The sequence below is a fragment of the Rutilus rutilus genome (assembly GCF_951802725.1).
Source record: "Rutilus rutilus genome assembly, chromosome: 15".
In the NCBI taxonomy this organism is placed as follows: Eukaryota; Metazoa; Chordata; class Actinopteri; order Cypriniformes; family Leuciscidae; genus Rutilus; species Rutilus rutilus.
The window spans coordinates 8,559,794-8,578,611 of record NC_140220.1 but is presented as its reverse complement, the minus strand read 5'-3'; positions in this window follow the sequence as shown (position 1 = coordinate 8,578,611).

Sequence of the window (18,818 nt, the reverse complement as noted above, 5' to 3'; positions counted from 1 at the left end):
AGTGTTTAAGGGTCAAAGTAGATGAAGACCATATGGCATTATGCAAATTTGTTACAAACCGACATAGGTTTTTGCAGGATGTAAGACATTTTTCTCATTAATTTAGCCTACATTTGCAACTTGATTGGAGGCAATGCTAATCAGCAAGTTAGAACCTCTAGAATCCATATAGCAATGCTAATGCTGAGAACATCTTAGCATCTGCATAGCGCTATTCCCATTTTCTGAAAAATCTACTTGTCACTTATTGTTGAGCCTTGTATGTAATATAGCTCCGTATGACTGTCACAAATTTCTTGCAGTAGCAGGTTAAGTTCTTCAGGCATACATCCCTCCAATTGAGAATGGACACCAGCCGGGTGGGAACAATGAGCCCAAGCGGTCACCACCACGTTCTTTCTGGGAATAATTGTCAAAGGTTAGTGTCCAGTGTGTATTGTGGTTGTTCAAGAGGCTTGACCCCCTCAACCACAACAGAAAAACCTCAACCACAACAGCTGTTCACTTCAAATATCCCATCATTCCTTCATTCCCCTAGCGGGCAGGCAATGTACACAAGCACCAACAACAATGCAGTGCATTTCAGGATAGACAGATAATCTTTTTATCCTAAGTACAAGAAAAATGTTGAGCTTTCTCTCACCTTTTCCCAAAATACGAACAAGCTTTGACAAGAGTTTTGAGGAATAACATGCACATTTTTCCCCTCGCAGTTCTTTGTATCCTTGTCCTGTAAACATGGCAAAAATAAGCCTTTGATTTTTAGGTTCAAAGTGAGAGCTGTGCTGGACGAAGTCTCTCAGCACCCACCTCAAGCCCACAAGCTTGGCATTGACAATAAAGCGAATCTACTCATAGCTATACACTTCAAAGATAAAATGCAGCATTTTTAGGTTGAAAATAACAATTCATCGTGCAATGTGCTTTTACAGCATAGGGGGATAGAAGAATACAATGTGGCATTCCTGATTGGATCACATGTTAATTAGTTTGGATTTGCTGAACTTGAAATTAACTTCAGTGACTCTCTTTCTTTGCCGAACTTCAACATCTTTTCTTTTTTCATTTCAAAGGAGCGTGTGAGGAGTTCTTAAAAGAACAGAAGATTTAGTGTCAGTTTATTTCTGAGGATTAAAGCACCTCCTTCTGTCCTCCCATCCCCCTCAAACACACTTTCAGGCCGTGTCCGCTGAACTGTTGCTTTCATGAGGACAGAAGTGGCTTCTATTGCATGCATGGAAAAGTAGCATGACTGAGGCAATTGTTGTTTTAAACTAATAAACGTAAAAAAAAAGGAAAAAATTAATAGCTTAAAAAAGTTTGAGGTTAAAGGAGAACTCCGGTCAATTTTAACATTGAGCTAATTTTTTTGTAAATTTGGAGTGCTGTCAGTACAGAGAACAACGACAAAAATCGGTGTTGCCTACAACGTGTTATTTTAAAATTTGCACCCTGTTGACTTCAATGGGGCAAGTTTTAAACCTGCTTTTAGCCTCTTAACATCCTTGATGTGTCATTACAAGTGCACAGGTCATGTGAGAGACATCCTGTTTTCGGTCGAAGTCCACAGTAATCGATTGTCGAGTTCACGCGCATAGGTTTAGTACCTATGATCACGCGCGTGAACTTGACAATCGACTACTGTGGACTTCGACCGAAAACGAGATGTAAAATACAGGTATGTGCGCTGGCTGAATAAACATCATTTTTTATATATTTCTTTCACATCTACTGCAGTCAGATTCACCCGCGTTCACTCCGAAGGAATCACTCACATGACCTGTGCACTTGTAATGACACATCAAGGATGTTAAGAGGCTAAAAGCAGGTTTAAAACTTGCCCCATTGAAGTCAACAGGGTGCAAATTTTAAAAAGAGGATAACACGGTGTAGGCAACACCGCTTTTTGTCGTTGTTCTATGTACTGACAGCACTCCAAATGTACAAAAAAATTAGCTCAATGTTAAAATTGACCGGAGTTCTCCTTTAAGATTTTTTGGTGACACTTTAGTTTAGGGTCAAATTTTCACTATTAATTGTTCATTAATTAATTAATTAACTATTAATTCTCACTAAGCAATTTCAACTATTTTATAGGTTATACGAGATTCAACACATTTTTTAAAGTTAGTTTAATGTAATTTAAGTTAAAGTATTGATTGTATAATACTACTTTTTTTTTTACAATTGAACAACCTTATCTATTAATAAGCAGTAATTAGGAGTTCATTGAGGCAAAAGTCATAGTTAGTAATGAGAATTGGACCCTAATCTAAAGTGTGACAAATTTTTTCCAACAGTTTCTCACCAAAGTTGCATTTATTTGATCGAACATACAGTAAAACCAGTAATGTTGTGAAATAGTATTACAATTTAAAAGAACTGTTTTCTATTTAAAAATATTTAAAAATGTAACTGGTAAAGCTGATTTTTTAGCATCATTACTCCAGTCTTCAGTGTCACATGATCCTTCAGAAGTCATACTTATATGCTGATTTGCTGCTCAAGAAACATTTCTTATTATCAATGTTGAAAACAGTTGTGCCGCTAAAAATTTTTTGGTGGAAACCGTGATACATGTAGTTTTCAGGATTCTTTGATAAATAGAAAGTTCAAAAGAACCGCATTAATTTTATTAAACAACATACATGTGTTTATTGTAACTTTTGACCAATTTAACGCATCCTTGCTGAATGAAAATAATATCTTTAAAAAATCTTACTGACCCCAAAACTTTGAATGGTAGTGTGTACAGATACATTTTTTGTTAATTATCACAGCGAGAGAATATCTATTTGTGGAATATGTTTAAAACGAATTATACATCTGGTACTCTAATGTAAGTTACTCAATATTAACTTCTTAACTGTTGTATAAAACTAAAGCAATAGGCTGTCATATATCAAATAATTACACGCCTAGCAGAAATACTTGATTCTCATTGGTCAGTCGCATTCCGTGGTCAAAATATTTTTGTGTAATGACCTTTAGAAAGCGACTGATTTCTTAGTCACTTTGCGTGGTCCTAATCGCCCTGTCTGTGTGTGTGTTTTTTTTTTTTTTTTTTATGTGATAATGACTGACTGTACATTTTCCCTTACATATTTATAACCCAACAAGACCCAGAAATTGCTGCGTTTGGGATGATTCAGCAGCCAGAGCTTTAAATGTTCTCCGAGTTAACACGATACTCTACAGGACATCAACCTCTCTCTCTCTCTCTCTCACTTTTCCTCAATTTTTCTTTCTCTCACACACAGAGCTGCTAGAAGGGGGATTACAGCCAATCCAAGTTCTTTTTTTTTCTGTTTGAACCACAGCCTCCTGTTTTTAGTGACCAATTACATCAAGGCTGGATCAGCACATGTCCAAGCTGCCTTTCATAGACTCTCTACCGCCCGCCTGCCTGGCCTCGCATGTGAGGACATGCTGAACAAACACCACTCTATGCCCAATTATAAGGACGCCTCTATTAAAGGATGCTTCTGAATCACATAAGAAAAGACCTCTGGTTCTTTAAAATCCCACTCATGTCATCATAAAGGACCCTGGATGCTTTTGAAGGAGAGTTGTAAGTAGCAGAATCATGGGGACAGGGACTTTTAATTGTTCCTGGTCAGTCACCACAATTACAGTCAGGCTCGTTTGCAAAGCAGTCCTCTTTTTTTATTGTGCAGAAATGTTGCCCTATTGTTCATCTCCACGCTCTAGAAATCCTGATCAGTTTAGACGAATAAGCTCAGAGCAGCTCTCGCTCGCTATTGATTGTCGCTAAAGCCAAAAAAATAAATCCCTGGTGAACCAAAGAGGTGCAATTTGTTTGTTTCTCTTTAAGCTTGTAAAGTGGAACCATGTGAAGCAGACTTGTATCTCTGAAGACTTTGCAAATAATTCCTGTCTCAATTCCTGGTTGCCACGTTTCAAACATAATTACATGTTGCAGACATAGTTTGTTTTGTCTGATGTGGTTCTTTCATTTGCTTGCTGCTGTTTTCAGCCCCGAAATCAGCATCAATAAATTCACTTTTTCATGTTTTATTTATTTACTCAACATAATGCCATGGCATAAAACTAAAGAGCGAACAAAAGCAATATTTAAAACCTTACGTAACTTGCAACACACTCTTGAAATGCATGAATGCACTTCTGTATATGGTTGCCAAAGAGTCATTTGGTTGTGCTGAGAGAACCATTAAAGAGTGAAATGCAGCACAGAACTGCTTTCTGAGTTGGTGCTTGGGCAGAAATAGTGTGATCAGGTGGTCAGAGCGGACAGTAGTTGGGATGTAATGATGCAGAATACCTGGGGCGGACCGTTCTCCTTGACATGAGCATTGTACAACAGCACACACTAACCCACACACACACAACATGACTCCTTGATAAATCACCCAATGCTCCAGTATTGATCTGTATGGCTGCATTTGGACTTCACTTTTTAAATGATGGATGAAGGAAAGACAAATGATTCATAAATGTAAAAGTGAATACACAATGGAATAGAATAGAGTAGAAAAATAAACTTTATAACAGAATAGAGTGGTGGTGTGTTTTTAGCATGAAAGATGCTGTATGATGAGCTTAAATGCTGTGGTTTAATAAATGCACTGTACTAGTTTACTAGAATGATTTACATTGGGTCCTGCCTTGCAAAAAATATCATTATATATGTACTGTATGTATACATTTTTGTACAATCTCTACAATTCACCGGCATCATGTCGCCAGTTGAGGTAATTAACATTACACTGTTATAGTTGATAGACTGTGATAGTTTGATTATAGAATACATTTGAGACTATAGTTTGAATCAATCCCTTTTCTTCGCATGACAGATTGACATTATACAGCTCTTTCGGCATTATCCTGAACATTGTATAAGCATTCGTTTAATGTGTCGTAGAACAAAAAACAAGGCTCTCTGGAGCATGCATCAACGTCACATCCTTTTTATTTTCCTGGCAAAAACGTCCTTCACATAAAAAACAATCTACAGGATTTCAAAAACAGGAAACCGGGGAAGCTCTCGTTTTTTAGGTTTCATTACAAGTTGTTCACATGTAGACAATAAAAATGTGATTAATACATGAACATTCACACATTAGGCTCCTAAGCCAGAATGAGTACAATGTATCTTGTAGCGACAGATGCTGGTTAATGAAATCACCACTTTTACTAATAATGCTCTTTAAACTAATGATGTTCATTAGTTCATTAGTGTCTTTTTTTTCTTCTTCTGAGGTCTCCCTCAACACAGGAAGAGGTTAATGTTGTGTGCAGCAGCCAGCGGCACTAAACGGATAATTTTCTTTGTTTCAGCTCAGTAATGACTGCATGCAGGACAAACAGAGATCAGCTCTATTAAACAACCTCAAGACCTTTAAGGAAGGTGTTCTGCATGAAACTCTGAAACACAGCGATAGGCATCACCCCCTCGGCAGACGCCGAAAATGTTCTGCGTCTCTGTCCTGAAACTGGTGGCTTACTGGATATCTCAGATCTGTATACGCACAAAAGTGCACGCTAAGAACAAGAGCGTTAAATTCCCTGCAGCTTTACCTGGCTCCTTTAGGAGCTCTTTATATCAGCTCACAGGGGGACAAAGCGAAGATATTGGGATCTTTCTGTTGTCTGCAACATTAGCGGAGATTGCGTGTAATAAGGCCTTGGATGCCTCTGACAATCAGAGCTGATTGCTTTGGCTGGCCATAAGAGTGCCAGCGCTGTTTGATGTGCTGACCAAAAAGGCCAGAGCTGCTCTCTGATGCCTTGCCTCATCACGATATGAGCGTTCAGCAATGTAGAAGTAATGGGGGAGCTCTTGTCTACTAGGCCTCTGAAAGATAGAAACCAAATAAGAAAAACCACAATAGAAAAAAAAAAGTGACTTCAATGCCATCTTTAGCTGTATCTTTATGTTGTCGTTAAAGATATATAAGCATGTCTTTTGAGAAACTGAATGAGAGAGAGCTTATTGGTGTATACAACTAATTAAAAGTGTCAGGCAATATGGAGAGAACATTTCTATCCACAAGGAAAATCCAGGATCTTGGCCAAAACGCAATGCCACACAAAGAGCTTGGGGAAAAAAATCAATGCGTAACTGAAAACAGATATTTGTCTCTGTGGCATCATTCATATGGTCTGCACAGATCCATGAGATGAGAACAGAATAGAACAGAATAGAATTCTATGAAATTTCCGGGTAACACAATACAATGAGGTCTCATTTGTTAACATGAGTTAATGCAATAACATAACCTGGCAATGATATATTTATTAACCTTTCTTAATATTAAAGTGCACCTATTATACTTTTTCAGATATTACCTTTCATGAAGTGTGTAATATAGCTGTTTGTGAATGTAAAATGTCCGCAAAGTTTCAAAGACCAAAGTGCACGATAAATGGAGTTATTGTCTCCTAAAAGAAAGTCTCCATTGTCTCCAGTTTTACTTCTTACACTAACCTATTTAGGTTTGTAACAAATTTGCATAATGCCAGCCTATGGTTTTCATTGGCTGCCAGCAAACAGCATCTACTTTGACCCGCCCTCAAACACTCTAGTTTTAGCATGAGGCCTAGAAGAGTTTGGTTCGTGTTGTCGACATGGTGAAGATGCTGTTTTGCGCCGCGAAAGCAAATCCACTTTGCATGCACTTCCAAAAGATTAGGCCTCGGGCTTGATTTGATACAGTACAACCATCATTACAGTTTATATCACTGTGTCACAAATGCTGAGGAAGCCTCCAGAGCTGAAATTTAGATATGGTAATGGACGGTTTGTTTCCAACACGCAGCGTAAGCGGTAGACCAATCACAACATACTTGATTGGCTATCTGACCAATCAGAGCCGAGTCGGCTCCAGGAAAGAAGGGTGTAGAGACCGGATCTTTAATTGAACCGTTTCAGACACTGTGAGAAAAGCGGTGATGCTGAATATTAAAAGTCAAGTCAAGTCACCTTTAATCATTTAAGTGGAGGAAAGTGTTTTTTAAAGGGGTTAGTTCACTCAAAAATGGGCCTTGACAGTGGCAATTACATTGCAGTCAATGGGGGGTCAGAAAGCTCTCAGATTTCATCAAAAATATAAAAAATATGTCTTACAAGTTTGGAACGGCATGAGGGTGAGAGAAATTAATGACAGAAATTACATTTTTGGGCGAACTAACCCTAGGATGCATGTAAACCTATTGCAGGAGACCTCCAAAACTAAATTATTAAAATGGGCACTTTAATAAAAAGTCCAAAAAGTTCACTGGGCATTAACTAATGTTAAGAGATAACTTTTGCTCTTAAAAAATGTATTGGCAAAGCAATGATTTAATATGTTAATAAACTATAACACAAGCTCTTTCAATTGGGAGAGGAACAGAGTTTTACAGTAAAAAGTGTCTTCTCATGGGCTCCCCGGTGTCTATGGTTTCCAAGAGGAACGTCTACGACAAGAAAAAATGCCCCCTCAAACAACATAATTCTTATTTAAAGGGCATATCTCTTCGAATCACAAGGAAATGTACAGGTATGTGTACATGTCCCAGTCCAGTTTACTTGAGTATCTAACATAATATACAGTAAATCTTCTAGAAAGTCTTTGCATCTTTGTATCTGGTGATGGATTGTGCAAGATTTAGAGTTTACTTTTTTTTTTCTTTTTTAATCATGTGTCTCTAGCTATTGTGTTGTGTTTTAAGCAGACATGTCCTCACTCTCTGCTGACCACTAATTTACAACCACATAAATAATGCTTTTAACGTGTAATCAAGCACAAAATAACTGCATTTAAAAATAGGCAAACTCATCCCAGATTATCTGAGAGGATCCACCCTTACAGCTGATTAACATGTAGGTATTTTCTGACATATGTAACTATCGAGATGCTGCTGCCGGTGGTGTTTAACTTCAGCCATTAGTCATGTTGTTGACATCATAGTGCATAATATGCTATTATCCTGTATTGCGTAATTGCATGTTAGTACTGAAGCCAAACCAGGTAGACATTACGATAACAGCTTTAATTAGTTGTCTGGAGCCCCTGACTGCCCTGATTACCTGACTTACAGATGTGAGGTAAGCTGTGCCACTTACACAGGTTTTCCCAAAGACAAAGGGAAAGGAAACAGAAAAGTTATATTATGTGGGAATAATTTTCATTCCAAATAAAAATATTAACGTAAATGAGTTTATGCAAAAAACTATACCACTATAAAGTCTATTTTGACTGCACTTTATTTCCAATTTTTTTTTTATATGTTCCTAAACCAGCCAGCAAATGCTTCAAAATTAATTTCAAAACATTAAAAATGTCATGTAACCTTATTTGGTATTTAGAAAACTCATTTACAAAAGAGATTTATTGGACTTTGTTGAACTGAACAAACTGTAAGGCGTTATCATCCCACATTCCAACCATCAAGGTAACAGGGAAATATGAAATGTTGATCTCTGTTTGTAGTTTCCCCTACTGTGTGTGTCAATACACAATTTTGTGGCATAGAAATCTTTGATTATTTTCTTTGAAAGCTGATTATTTTCTTTGAAAGGTGGGACTCTCTTCATCCTTTGGTTACTCAAGTTTTTTCAATGACACCCTTGTAATACTATCACCTATCACCTTTTTACCCACCTTTTACCTAGATGCAACTCTGACACATTTTAGATAAAAATGCAATATACTGTACTACTGTAGCAGCCGGTGAAGTCACCGGGTTCAAGCAGCAATCTAACTATTCCCTATACCGACAGAGGCCCTCATTGACTCATTGACAAAACATTGACCTAAAATCACCTGATTTGCAGCTGATCAGTTGCACATGAATAGTTTTTAAGATATATGTATGCACATTATTTGATACTTCAAATGTTATCTGTACTTTTCATGCAGGAAAAACTATAAATCATTTCGATTTGTGTGTCTACTGCACACTGCCGACACAGGTAACTGAAATATATTTCTTTATGAACGTAATTATGCTGTAAATATTAACCATGAACATATATCTGGGAATATTAGCAGAAATTGATTCGAATATACATTAGATATTACAATACATACAGTCCCCTATTACTATATTGCACTGAATTGTATTAAAATCCAGGGTTTACCATGCATCATCTAGCTCGAAACGACATAAATGCTTGGAAGTAAAACTTCACGTCTTTAAATACATACGCAGCCAGTGTTATTTCTCTGAATAAGTTGTGAAGTGTGTATATTATTTCCTGATTTCTTTATATACACTTCACACTCTTAGAGATCTTGGAAACCGTTGAAAAAATTCTAGTGCTCTTTACTAGCACGACAGTTTGCATGTGAATTAAGTGTTATTTGAATATTTTTGAGCTAATTATTCGTTAAGCCAACATTTTAAGTCGTCATCTTTATTGCTTCGAAAACATGCTGTTAGCAAAAACACAGTTGAATCATTTACAGTTACTGCACAATTAAAATCAAATTGCAGTGAGGAAAATAAGTATTTGAACACCCTGCTATTTTGCAAGTTCTCCCACTTGGAAATCATGGAGGGGTCTGAAATTGTCATCGTAGGTGCATGTCCACTGTGAGAGACATAATCTAAAAAAAAAAAAATCCAGAAATCACAATGTATGATTTTTTAACTATTTATTTGTATGATACAGCTGCAAATAAGTATTTGAACACCTGAGAAAATCAATGTTAATATTTGGTACAGTAGCCTTTGTTTGCAATTACAGAGGTCAAACGTTTCCTGTAGTTTTTCACCAGGTTTGCACACACTGCAGGAGGGATTTTGGCCCACTCCTCCACACAGATCTTCTCTAGATCAGTCAGGTTTCTGGGCTGTCGCTGAGAAACATGGAGTTTGAGCTCCCTCCAAAGATTCTCTATTGGGTTTAGGTCTGGAGACTGGCTAGGCCACGCCAGAACCTTGATATGCTTCTTACAGAGCCACTCCTTGGTTATCCTGGCTGTGTGCTTCGGGTCATTGTCATGTTGGAAGACCCAGCCTCGACCCATCTTCAATGCTCTAACTGAGGGAAGGAGGTTGTTCCCCAAAATCTCGCAATACATGGCCCCGGTCATCCTCTCCTTAATACAGTGCAGTCGCCCTGTCCCATGTGCAGAAAAACACCCCCAAAGCATGATGCTACCACCCCCATGCTTCACAGTAGGGATGGTGTTCTTGGGATGGTACTCATCATTCTTCTTCCTCCAAACACGTTTAGTGGAATTATGACCAAAAAGTTCTATTTTGGTCTCATCTGACAACATGACTTTCTCCCATGACTCCTCTGGATCATCCAAATGGTCATTGGCAAACTTAAGAGGGGCCTTGACATGTGCTGGTTTAAGCAGGGGAACCTTCCGTGCCATGCATGATTTCAAACCATGACGTCTTAGTGTATTACCAACAGTAACCTTGGAAACGGTGGTCCCAGCTCTTTTCAGGTCATTGACCAGCTCCTCCCGTGTAGTTCTGGGCTGATTTCTCACCTTTCTTAGGATCATTGAGACCCCACGAGGTGAGATCTTGCATGGAGCCCCAGTCCGAGGGAGATTGACAGTCATGTTTAGCTTCTTCCATTTTCTAATGATTGCTCCAACAGTGGACCTTTTTTCACCAAGCTGCTTGGCAATTTCCCCGTAGCCCTTTCCAGCCTTGTGGAGGTGTACAATTTTGTCTCTAGTGTCTTTGGAAAGCTCTTTGGTCTTGGCCATGTTAGTAGTTGGATTCTTACTGATTGTATGGGGTGGACAGGTGTCTTTATGCAGCTAACGACCTCAAACAGGTGCATCTAATTTAGGATAATAAATGGAGTGGAGGTGGACATTTTAAAGGCAGACTAACAGGTCTTTGAGGGTCAGAATTCTAGCTGATAGACAGGTGTTCAAATACTTATTTGCAGCTGTATCATACAAATAAATAGTTAAAAAATCATTTATTTTAGATTATGTCTCTCACAGTGGACATGCACCTACGATGACAATTTCAGACCCCTCCATGATTTCCAAGTGGGAGAACTTGCAAAATAGCAGGCTGTTCAAATACTTATTTTCCTCACTGTATATACATAACTACAGTGAACTGTACAAGGCAAATTAAGTTGTATGTGCATGCCTTACAAAGCATGAATTCGTATTCATTTTGACATGTGTCTCGATCCTTCAAGTCCTGTAGGTTGTGAGGTGGAGCTGCTGTGGATCGAACTTGTCGGCCCATCACATTCCTAGACCTTCTGTTGGCTCGGACCAGATGGGGTCGCCTTCGTTGGATAGGTATGAGATTGCCTTGGGTGCCCAACATCCATGTAGCCAGTTTGTGGTTTGTCCCTCCTCGGACCACTGTTGGTAAATTTTCACTGCTGACCCGGATCAACCCACAAGCTTTGCCATTTCAGAGATTCTCTGACCCAGTCACCTTGCCATAACAATTTAGCCAAAGTAAAAGTTGCTCAGGTCTTTATTCCCTCCCATTTCTCCTGTATCAACATGTTGATTACGAGAACTGATGTTTGCTCACCTTCTTATCTACCCAGACCATATATGGCCTTGTTAACAGATGATCACTGATATTCTCTTATCTTATCTCTTCTTATCTCATGATATATATAGCCTGAATTTGCTCTAGCTTTACTGTATTTGAACACAACCAATATTTACGTAGCTGGATTTGTTTTAGTAATTGTTGCACCGTCTACTTTTACAGAAGCATTGTATTTAGTTTTGAAAACCATTTCCTTTCGCACAAATAGCATGTGCAGACAAGAATAGCATGTAAGACAACCGTTTTAACAGCCATCCGGTTTGTAAATGGTTTATAGTTTTCCACCAGTTCAGCTTTCAGTCCTTCGCAGCTTTTTTTTCCAGTTGATATTAATTTTACGTTTCACACTTTATGGCCATTTTACGCAGACTAATTCTGCAACAGCTGCACCATTAACTCTTCAATCACTCATGGCGTTCGGTGCAATAAAAAGAGCTGTGAGGCGAGACGCGCCGCGGGCTTGCGGTGAGGGTGACACACGGGAAGACCCGCTGTGGGCTGATGGAGAGGCATTCAACGCTCCCAGGCTTGTTTCTGGCTGGCCGCTTTTCCAAAGCCCAGCCCTCCCAGCAGGTGATATGGGTAGCTACTGTTTATTAAGCTGTTTTGTGGGCAGTAAAATGCAAGAAGTGGCCTATTAGGCCTTGTCTATGTCTGACAGACTGTGGCCAAGCAGTTCACTAATTACTGCTTATAAACGCTATAATTTCATTACTTATCGCTGAGCCCAGCAAAAAGGAAAGACATTATTTGTTCAAATCGACCAATACCACTCATGTAAATCACAGTTTGCTCTCCATCCATTTGTCCAATTATGCACGCTTGTGCGCAGATGACAACCTCAGACATATATCTGCCTACTACTGTGTTAACTTGCTAAACTAAATGAAAGTTTGACCCATTCTTTCAGTAAGATTTCTTTCCCACCAGATGACATGAGACAGCACCTTTTAGCTCTGTTTACCCATATTTTTTAGTCAATGCATGGGAACAGCGACTGGCTGACATGCTAATACCATGTGTATGCATTTAAACCCATTTAAATGTGTTTTTGTCAAAACATGGAACACCCAGCAAGTCACATATCATATAATTTAGGAATTATAACTCATTTAATTTTGTCTGGGTTTAAGTGCTTTTACTTAATTGTTTATGATTATAGCACAATAGCGCTTTACTATTAATCAGAAGCAAATGTTGTGGTTATTTGAGGGTTAGACATCAGCAAATCTCCAGAAACCTCAAGGTTTCATATGGCATATTATATTCCAATAATTACAGCAGAAGTGTGAGGAACTCGATCTCCTCTGTGCCAGACCGTTCTGGGTTGACTGAAACCAGATCATGCTTCAAACTGGTTTCCGTTTATTTCCGTATTTATTGGATTGTGGTTCAAACCATAACCACACTTTTTTTTTTGGACTGACAAAGTCACATCAACCACATTTTTAGATATAGGGGGAATTCATGATTATAATTATTTAGTTTCAATTAACAGTCATATTTTCTACATTACTCTAAATTTCACAGCACAATTCCCGATCTTGTGGACCAATTCTGAGTGATCGTTTGCCGTTGAATTTTATTTACGTGAGGTAAAAGCGCAACATTAATTAGTGAGAATACAATATTTTTTGTGAGTACAATCATTTGCATAGAAAGATGCGCTGATTTGCCCAGAAAAGAGCGACAATGACAAGGATTACTTAAAATAGTTATGGCACAGCCTTATATAAGCTTATTTAGTGCCTGGAAAGACTACATTGTAGGTTTTTTTTTTTTTACCAATTCATAAGCCATAAACCATAAAACAACTGTAGTGAATTTATCTTAGTATGGTCATATGGTGATTTGTCAAACCAAAAAATGACAAACTCATTGTCCAGATTTCCAAAAACAGAATGTCAGAGACTATAAAAGTATTAAACTTTGAAGAGATCCACACCAAGATTTTTACAGACAGGAAGGAAGGACATAACATTGGAAGTAAAAGAAGAGCCAAATTAAACACTTGTCTGGCGCTGTTGGATTTTGCTATGGTTACTGCTTGGTAACTGTTCCAAAGGCTTTAAGACCATATCCACAAAAATGAGAGCTTAATAGGCAAAAGAGAAACTGCACACAGTCCATTCAGACTTAACTCAGATGATAAGCTTGTTTCTTTATGGGAATCTCAATGGAGGTTCTTCTGTATTAAAAACGTTCTCCCAGGTGAGCTCATAGCTTCAGATCATCATGACTCAAACACATCACTTCAGGCGTCGGCATTTAAATGATGTCAGCTTCATCTGAGTATCGAGCGGACTTCATTGCTTCTGGGTTGCCTGTCTAATAGCCTCTTTAGCAGAAATAATTGCAATATAAATAGGCTGTGCTGATGAAATACATACTTTTGCATTTAAAGGTGTTTCTTTTAAAGCCTTCATAAAAGCATCCAGAGCTTGGCACTCTGTTTAAGTATGTGTCAAACTCTTTGTTGCCAGTATTACAGAGCCAGACTCGGAGACGTGCAAAGCAGAATTGGGTTGCATAGGAACTGAATTCCTCCCACGGACTCATGTGGTGAAAATTTGAAAAAGCGTTCATTTGTGTGGGTTGGAGAGCGTGTCTTTCTGATGGTTTTTTTTCAGCATTTAAAATGGGAACGCTGTGTCAATGCGACACACTTCATTTTTCAAATATTTTTTTTCCAAATGTACAGGTACACCACGAGAACAGTGACTCAAGTTCAACTCGTATTGTAGGTTTGTACCTATTGCTCGCATTCGGCCGCATATGAGATTTTAGAAGTTCATTATGAGTCATGAACCTTGTGATCAAATGAGGGGGCAGCTGAGGGCAGCCTCGCACTGAAGGCATTTTCTTTCAACTGTTTGAGCCCATTACCCCGTCCTCACCTCAACTCAACCTCAACATCAAGCCTTAATCCAATGTGTGCTGCAGCAGAAGCTAAGAGTGGGTAAAATACCACCTCTTTTCTTGTATCTCAAGTGGGAAAATGGTGGAATTATCTGTTTTGGCTTGGATCGTTAGCTTAGCATTCATCCTAAACATTTTCTCACACCTTTTGTCCGTTAGCTCTTAAACATCACAGCATTGCAGATTAAAAACAAAAAGCTAGCGGGGGTAGCAAAGTCCACCCATGCTTAGCTCAATGTTGTGCCATGTCCAAACCCCTACTAAGAGCAGCTCGTTCCGCTGTGAGCTGATTTCTAATTAGCACCCTGTTCATTTTGTTTGTTGTTTTTGCTTGGCATGCTTACTGTGAGTTCTTTCTGCTTTGACTATGCAAAAACCTTTCCCAAAATCTCTTGTTTGGTAGTACCTAAATGTTTTCCAGCTAACAACCAAGCAAGTTGATGTTGATGTTTTATGCTTCAGCTTTTATTTAATGATTGATTCTTTTTTATTATTATTATTAACAGGATGACAAGCTGATGCAGTGTAAAGAAAAGCCAATACGCTTCTTGTCATAGATGCATCATGCATCTATCAAAACTCTAGACTGACTTTGGTATGTCACATGAAATGAACATATTTGCATCCTTCTCAATTGAATTATTGTTTAAGGATTTTTCCAGAAACTGATAAGTTTGACAACCTGAGGCACCTTTTCACGTTGGCTTGGAGAAAACCAGTCCAGAAAAACTATATTGTAAAGTCATTCATTCCATACAGTACCTCACTTTATTTTTCATTTCCGACGTATCTCTTTTTTTTCAATCTCTCTTTCTTATTGCCTGTCTTTAATGTAGAGGGCCCTCGTTTGGTTTTATACAGGATGACATTTGGCCCAAATTCTTACAATCATGTTAATAACTAAAAAAAAAATAAGGTTGATCATCATTTGATTAATCTGACCATCAATACAGCCTTTACTTTATTATAATTTTTTTCTACTGGTTGTGTCAGTTTACTTTACAATGCAAAGATCTGTAATATTACTTGGTTATAATTTGCCAGTGTTGCTAAGTTACAAACAGATCATGATTTAAAGTATTTAAACTAAAGTCAAGCTCTTATGAAAAGCGAGACTGAACTAGCTATTAACAAAAAGTAGTAGTTCTCTCTCTCTCTCTCTCTCTCTCTCTCTCTCTCTCTCTCTCTCTCTCTCTCTCTCTCTCAGCATTCAACTGCCATCTGAGATTTGAATCAGTGAATCATTTCTTTTTGATTCGGTTCAACAGTTCAAATAAACCGATTCACTAAAGCGAATCAGACTTGTTAATGCTACATACCAGAAACATTCTAGGATAATGTGTTTGATTTTTGTGATGTGACAAGAATACTTAAAAGTAGTAGGTAAGTTTGATAACTTCAAATAAAAAAATATATTAAAAAAATGCCTACATTTTTTAAGAATAAGCAATTTGGTTGTACACGTAATTTCAAGTTAAATTATACTAAACAGAACTATTTTTTTTTTTTTTTTATGATGATTTACAGTAATGTAAAAACATAAGTTGCAAAGACTGATCATATAATTTATAGAGAGCACACTCTAAAAAATGCTGGGTTGTTTTAACCCAATGTTGGGTCAAATATGGACTAACCCAACGTTGGGTTAAAAAATGCAGTTTAAAAATGGACAAATTGCATTTTGGACAAAATCAAAAATGGACAAAAATGCAATTAAAAAATGGACAAATTGCATTGGTTACATTAAAAATGTAACCCAACGGCTGGGTTTGTCCATTTATAAATTGCATTTTTTAACCCAACGTTGGGTTAGTCCATATTTGACCCAACATTGGGTTAAAACAACCCAGCATTTTTTAGAGTGCAGCTACTTTTTGAAACAGGAAAAAAGGAAAACTCATGGTAGCAACAGTGGCCGATGCCTAAAGACAGTTTTTCCCGATCCTCGAATATGTATATTTGAAGAAGAGCAATGTGATCTGCAGATGGAGCAAATGCACCTGAGTACAGAGACAGTTCGGCTCTGAGATTACACAGATTTTAGAAGACAGCAAGGGAAACTGCCATCCCTCGCGAGCTAAGCAAGCTGCAAAATGAGGAAACCCTCTGTCAGGGAATTGCAACCATCTCAAACAGTCATCCATCAAAGTCATTTTATATTACAATGCACACTTTGGTATATAATCAAACACACAGGCGATGTTGTCTGTTTTTACAATCACAGCGGTTTGAGAACCTTGTATGCGTTAGCAGGGAAAATCAAAGAAGAATATTTTAGGAAGTTTGTGGATATGCACTTACGTTTGTTTGTTGAATGTGTCTATAGCAGTTAAATGAGTGCTATGTCATCCTGCCCTACTACTTTTTTTATATCTTAGCTGCTCGCATGCGCCTGAGGAACACGCGTTTTTGCTGATTTCAGAGTTCCTCAGCATCTGAGAGCCACTACTGCCTTGGCAAGTGTGCAGCCAGCAAAAGCGAACATACAAAGCCTTGTTTTTAACAAGGTTATTAGCTGCTTTAGCATTCCTGATGCGATTGTAAACATGCTTGTGAATTTATCTGGAGATGGAGAGCCAAAGCAGTGGAGGTACGACCAAGAGAAGGAAAACCCAAAAGCGTATAGATTCTCACAGGGTTCAAATGTCCTGAACAGCAGTAGTGCGGCATGTCAGATAACAAGAATCACATTACTCTAAATACTGACATAAGTTTCCATGAATGAGAAAAAAGATCCCTCATCTGTGCATGGTCTAAATTTTGAAAATCCTCATAATGTGCAATAGCATATTTAGCACGCTATTGCTGGAGCAAATGTGTCCATTTCAACACTATAGCTATGTTCAGAATACACTCTCAGAAAAAAAGGTACAAAAGCTGTCACTGTGGCGGTACCTTTACAAAAGGTACACTTTTGTACCTAAAGAGTGCATATAAGTCCCTCAAAGGTACATATTGGTACCAAACGTGTACATATTAGTACCTAAATGGTACATATTAGAACCCTTTTGAAGGGTACTGTCCCAGTGACAGCTTTTGTACCTTTTTTTCTGAGAGTGAATACCAACAAAGCTATTAAATAAAAAATAACTAACATTGAATCTAATGTTTTAAAATAAAAGGCTATTTGTTTAATCAGTGCAGCAGTTCTGTGGTTCAGAACAGTTAGATTTTTTTGAAAAAGTTGGGTTTTTCATAAATTTATTTTTTATTTTTATCCCTCTTTTAATTAAAGTAAAAGTTTTGGTTTAGTTAAACCAGAGCTGTTCTGCAGCGCAAACAGAGCATTGTCAAGTCAAGTCACCTTTATTTATATAGCGCTTTTTACAATACTGATTGTTTCAAAGCAGCTTTACAGTGATTACAGGAATTTAATGCAACAAAGTCATGGGTTAGTAGTGCTGTTACGAGGTGTTGTGCAGGTGGAAGGAAACTCAAAGTCCAAAGGCTTCAATGCAAACAATTTACTTCAAAAGTAACTCAGCGATACAGACAGGCAGGAAAACACTCCAACATAAACGAGAACCGACCCACACAGAAGGAGAACACAGGGCTTAAATACACAGGAGAACTGAAAAGGGAACAAGACACAGCTGACAAGACTAACGAGGAACCAGGTGGTACAAATGAACTGATGACAGAAACCATGGAAACAAGGACTAGACCAAAATCAACAGAGAACAGGGGAAAACGGATCACAGAAACAGAACTCAGAAACACAGAACATGTAACATTACTCCCCCCCCTCCCCAAAGGCGCGTCCTCGCGCCTATAACATCCAAAGGGGTGGGAGGGTGGGCGCCCTGGAGGCTGACAGGGGAGACCAGGCAAGGGAGACACAGTAGGAAGCCTCCAGGGCGGAGCAGGCTGTGGGCGTGGACACGGCAGAGCAGGCGTGGACACGGCGGAGCAGGCTGTGGGCGTGGACATGGCGGAGCAGGCTGTGGGCGTGGACACGGCGGAGCAGGCTGAGGGTGTGGCCACGGACACGGCGAAGCAGGCTGAGGGTGTGGCCACGGACACGGCGGAGCAGGCTGAGGGTGTGGCCACGGACACGGCGGAGCAGGCTGAGGGTGTGGCCACGGTGGAGCAGGCTGAGGGCGTGGCCACGGCGGGGAAACCCCTTCGGGCGGCCATGGCGGGGAATATTTTTCGGATGGCCAGGACAGAGGTATATGGCCCCCCCAAAAAAAATACTTGGGCAAAGTCCCGGGTGTCAGAGAGGGCTCGGTGCAGGGCAGCGATGAGGGCTCTGCGCTGGGCAGCGATGAGGGCTCGGTGTCGGGCAGCGATGAGGGCTCGGCGCTGGGCACTGTGCTGGACGGGACCAGTGGTGAAAGCTCTGTGCTGGACGGGACCAGCGGAGAGGAATG